Source organism: Erinaceus europaeus, chromosome 1 (genome assembly GCF_950295315.1).
Source record: "Erinaceus europaeus chromosome 1, mEriEur2.1, whole genome shotgun sequence".
Taxonomy (NCBI): Eukaryota; Metazoa; Chordata; class Mammalia; order Eulipotyphla; family Erinaceidae; genus Erinaceus; species Erinaceus europaeus.
Genome location: NC_080162.1, coordinates 125,362,125 through 125,368,124, shown reverse-complemented (window position 1 = coordinate 125,368,124; position 6,000 = coordinate 125,362,125).

Here is a 6,000-nt window from a genome sequence, read left to right as displayed (position 1 = left end):
ATCCAAAAGACTGAGATACACATGAAAAAATGCTCCCAGTCTTTGATTGTCAGAGAAATGCAAATAAAGACAACAATGAGATACCATGTCACTCCTGTGAGAATGTCATACATCAGAAAAGCTAGTAGCAGCAAATGCTGGAGAGGTTGTGAGGTCAAAGGAACCCTCATGCACTGCTGGTGGGAATGTCAATTGGTCCAACCTCTGTGGAGAACAGTCTGGAGAACTCTCAGAAGGCTAGAAATGGACCTACCCTATGACCCTGCAATTCCTCTCCTGGGGATATATTCTAAGGAACCCAACACATCCATCCAAAAGGATCTGTGTACACATATGTTCTTAGTAGCACAATTTGTAATAGCCAAGACCTGAAAGCAACCCATATGTCCAACAACAGATGAGTGGCTGAGCAAGTTGTGGTCTATATACACAATGGAATACTACTCAGCTATTAAAAACGGTGGCTTCACTGTTTTCAGCCAAACTTGGATCAGAAGCATCCAATAGCACAGCTATATACAAGATACTGTATACTGTACAGCAAACCCTAACAAAAGGACTTTTCAAAGTTAACCCAATTACCAAATAATGTGATGATAACATTAACTATCAATTGTCTTTTTGAACCCTAAGACAGCAGGAACCTCACATCTCCACTATAGAGCCCCTACTTCCCCGAGTCCTGGAACCCTTGGATAGGGCCCACTTTCCCATATGCCTCTCCCAATCCATATCAAATAATATTGCATCCACCGATCACAACCTAACCAACGCAACGATTGCCACCTCAACATGCTTCACCTCAGACTGTGTCCAGAGACTTCACATGTGGAATGACAACCCTTCAGCTTCATTACTCTGGTGAGACCTTTCCTTTTATAGTACACTCTAATTTCATCTCAGGTGGTTCACTTTCTAACAAAGTCCCAAAACCTAGATATACACCAGTTTCTGTGAGAGAGAGCTTATGTTCACACGTATCCATAAACTACTGCAAAATATATACCTGAAAGCAGAAGTACACTAGAGTTTGCAGTGAGTATCCCCCTAACACTTCCTGTCCACTATTCCAAACTTTGGGTCCATGATTGCTCAACAATTTTTTTGGCTTCGTATGTTAACTCTCTTTTCAGTCACCAGGTTCCAGATGCCATCAGGATGCTGGTCAGGCTTCCCTGGATTGAAGACCCCACCAATGTGTCCTGGAGCTCAGCTTCCCCAGAGACACACCCTACTAGGGAAAGAGAGAGGCAGACTGGGAGTATGGACCGACCAGTCAATGCCCATGTTCAGCGGGGAAGCAATTACAGAAGCCAGACCTTCTACCTTCTGCAACCCACAATGACCCTGGGTCCATGCTCCCAGAGGGATAGAGAATGGGAAAGCTATCAGGGGAGGGGGTGGGATATGGAGATTGGGTGGTGGGAATTGTGTGGAGTTGTACCCCTCCTACCCTATGGTTTTGTTAATTAATCCTTTCTTAAATGAAAAAACAAACAAAACAAACAAAAAAACAAAAAAAGAAAAATTCAAGTTAAGTGAAATACGCCAGAAACAGAAGGATGAATATGGGATGATCTCACTCTAAGGCAGAAGTTGAAAAACAAGATCAGAATAGAAAACACAAGTAGATCCTAAACTGGAGTTGGTGTATTGCACCAAAGTAAAAGACTCTGGGGTGGTGGTGGTGGGGGGAGAATACAGGTCCAAAAAGGATGACAGAGGACCTAGTGGGGGTTGTATTGTTATATGGGAAAAAAACCAGCAAATGTTATGCATATACAAACTATTGTATTTAGTGTTGAATGTAAAACATTAATTCCTCAATAAAGAAAGTATTTTATAGTTGCTAAAAAAAAAAAAAAGAAAGAGGAGGCTAACCTGAGAATATTTGATGCTTAAATAAATCTTACCTGAGTACCTCTTTGACCTTTGGCAGTATAAATTGTCAAAAAAAAAGTGGTCTTATAGAGGTCACCTAACCACTGATACAAGGGATTATTTAGCATAGCGCCTTGTGTATACTATATTCTTACATATATGTGTGCATATCTCAAGGTTTAAAGTCTGTATTTCCTAGTAGACAATAATTTTGTAAGGTGGTCTAAGAATTTCTTTTTAAAATATATATATTTTTATTACTGGATAGAGAAAAATTGAGAGAGGAGAAGGAGAGAGACAGAGAGACACCTGCAGCCCTGCTTCACCACTCGTGAAGCTTTCCTCCTGCAGGTGCGGACCAGGGGCTTGAACCTTCATCCTTGCACACTGAAATGTGTGCACTTAACCAGGTATGCCACCGCCTGGATCCCTAAGAATTTAATTCATTTAAACATTTTTCTTCACCTGTGAAATGGGAATACTATTATCTAATAGAGGTTAAAAACAGAGCCAATGTAAAGAATGCTAGACCTTTAATGTCGCTATTCTATTTGGCAGAGCCAAACCAACTAAAGTGTATTTCAGAGACCATTATCTGCTCACCAGAAAGGACTCTCATCATAACAACTTTGGGTTTTCCAAATTAAATAATGTAGAATTTTAAAAGGATGATTCCATTTTCATGCACCAACACCACAGAATGATTTTTCAATGCTTTTCTTAAAAGCAAAGTGGGAGGTAATGTAGTGCAATATTATAATTGAGCTAAGGAAGTAGGGCTGTATGTATTCTCAACTCCTAATTTTTCAAAGCAGAAGATTAAAAGCCAGGCCTGTGAGCTTTGACTAAAGTCACAGGACTGTTCTCCTCACTCCCATGGGGCTAGGATGTGAAGGTAGCAAGAGAGAGTCCAGGATGTCACAGGTAGCTGCTCCATAATTAGTTGACAGAAACCAGCAAGCTTATTTTTAGCTTATTTCTTGACCTTTTGGTCTTCTGTCACTATAGGGAGGACCTCTATCTTTTGCATTACTTACTTCCTGTGGTGTTTTAGACTCACCTGGTTGAGATAACATATTGTAAATAATGTTAGACACATGCAAATAATTTATTAGAATAGCATTTCCAAAAGTGGATACTCTGAGGGAAATAGGTGACTCTCGAATCAGTTTTGAAAATGCTGCATTGAAAAATGTATTATTAGTATTTTCTGTAAGACTCTCAGTGATGCTAATCTGCTAATGAGCACTGAAACTGTCTAGTGTGATAAAGCTTTCTGTCATTCTCAGAACTTGATTATCAAATATTCTTGATTTCTTTCCAATCCTCACCTCTGAGAATGAATGGGGCATAAGTTTTCTTTTTCCTGTACTATTTGAACTTTAATAAGGGATTCTGATTTACAATTTTATTTTTATTTATAAAAAGGAAACACTGGGAATTGAGCACTAGCACAGCGAGTTAAGCACAGGTGGTGCAAAGAGCAAGGACTGGCATAAGGATCCTGGTTCGAGACCCCCAGCTCCAAACCTGCAGGGAAGTCACTTCACAAGCAGTGAAGCAGGTCTGCAGGTATCTATCTTTCTCTCCCCCTCTGTCTTCCCCTACTCTCTCCATTTCTCTCTGTTCTATCCAACAGGAACAATATTAATAACAACAATATCTACGATAATAAAACAACAAGGGCAACAAAAGGGAATAAATGTTTTTTAAAAAATCTTTAAAAAAAGGAAACACTGGCAAAAACCACAGGATAAGAGCGGTACAACTCCACACAATTCCTACCACCCGAACTCTGTATCCCATCCCCTCCCCTAATAGCTTTCCAATTCTTTATTCCTCTAGGAGTATGGACCCACGGTCATTATGGGGTACAGAAGGTGGAAGGTCTGGCTTCTGCAATTGCTTCCCTACTGAACATGGGCATTGACAGGGTGATCCATACTCCCAGCCTTTCTTTCTCATTCCCTAGTGCGGTGGGGTTCTGGGGAAGCAGAGCTCCAGGAATTCTTAAAGAAGAAATACCTTTTTGAGCTTTTTATTTCTTTATCTTAGAATGTAAGGTCTTCAAGGGCAGAAAAAAGGTCATTCATTTCTGAATCACCAACACTTAGCTCAGCACCATGACTCATAGGACAAATCTTACAAGATGCATCTATGTTTGCTAAATTAACAAACAAAAAAGATTTCAGGCTTTATATGACTTGCTTTCTGGAGGTAGATTTTGTTTTTTTTATTTTTTTTATTTAAGAAAGGATTAATTAACAAAACCATAAGGTAGGAGGGTTACAACTCCACACAATTCCCACCACACAATCTCCATAACCCACCCCCTCCCCTGATAGCTTTCCCATTCTCTATCCCTCTGGGAGCATGGACCCAGGGTCATTGTGGGTTACAGAAGGTAGAAGGTCTGTCTTCTGTAATTGCTTCCCCGCTGAACATGGGCGTTGACTGGTGCTGGGAAATTGTGCCAATGCAGTCACATCTGACATGTTGTCCACTCAGGCTAATGCTAGTTCCCTGGAGAGTTGGGACATTCTCGGAGTGCCTGTTCAGCCATGTTGTGCCCTCAGGACATTGTCTATATCCCCTCGATATCTGGAGTGCTCTGGTTACTCCTCCCCCCTCCCATTCACACGAGAGTTATCATCCTATCCTGGAGTGCTATGGTTACTCCTCCCCCTTCCCATTCTCGCGAAAGCTACTCCTATAAAAACCCTTCGTTTTCCGCACCTCGCTCTCTTGCCGGCCACTCCACTCTGGTGGTCAGACGCAGGAAAGGTTACTGCGTGAGGCAGCCATTTTCTCTACCTCCACGTGGCCCAACCTGCTTCTCTAACACCCAACTCTGAGGTGCCAGCATGAATAAAGATTTGTGTTTCCTCTTCGCTCCGGACCCTCTCTTTCTCTTCTCTGCGGCCCATGCACTACAACATCAGGCTCTACAACAGACTGGTCGGTCCATACTCCCAGTCTGCCTCTCTCTTTCCCTAGTAGGGTGTGTCTCTGGGGAAGCTGAGCTCCAGGACACATTGGTGGGGTCTTCAATCTAGGGAAGCCTGGCCAGCATCCTGGTGGCATCTGGAACCTGGTGATTGAAAAGAAAGTTAACATACGAGGCCAAACAAATTGTTGAGCAATCATGGGCCCAAAGCTTGGAATAGTGGAGAGGAAGTGTTAGGGAGGTACTCACTGCAAACTCTAGTGTACTTCTGCTTTCAGATATATATTTTGCAGTAGTTTATGGATACGTGTGAACATAAGCTCTCTCTCACAGAAACTGGTGTATATCTAGGTTTTGGGACTTTGTTAGAAAGTGAACCACCTGAGATGAAATTAGAGTGTACTATAAAAGGAAAGGTCTCACCAGAGTAATGAAGCTGAAGGGTTGTCATTCCACATGTGAAGTCTCTGGACACAGTCTGAGGTGAAGTATGTTGAGGTGGCAATCGTTGCATTGGTTAGGTTGTGATCGGCAGATGCAATATTATTTGGTATGGATTGGGAGAGGCATATGGGAAAGTGGGCACTATCCAAGGGTTCCAGGACTAGGGGAAGTAGAGGTTCTATAGTGGAGATGTGAGGTTCCTGCTGTCTTAGGGTTCCAAAAGACAATCGATTGTTAATCTTATCATCACATTATTTGGTAATTGGGTTAACTTTGAAAAGTCCTTTTGTTAGGGTTTGCTGTACAGTATCCAGTATCTTGTATATAGCTGTGCTATTGGATGCTTCTAATCTACTTGGTCTAGGCTTTTGAGAGAGTCCACATATCAAATACACAGCCTATATATTGAAAAGATTCAGTTTGTGTTTTGAAAAACTTTGAGACATACAATTGATTTCCCCCCTCTCATATTAATTAACTAGTGATTTATATGTCTACATTTTGCTAGGAGTGTACATAAACACCATTCCCACCACCAAAAGACTGTCACCCATCCCTCCCACCCACTCCCACCCCCCACTGTCCCAGGAAGCTGCATGTCTACCCCTCACCACAGGGTTTTTACTTTGGTGCCCTACTTACAATTTGATCAGGTCCTGCTTTTAGTTTCCCATTCAGATCTTCTTACTCAACTTCTGTTGATGAGTGGGATCATCCCATACTCATCT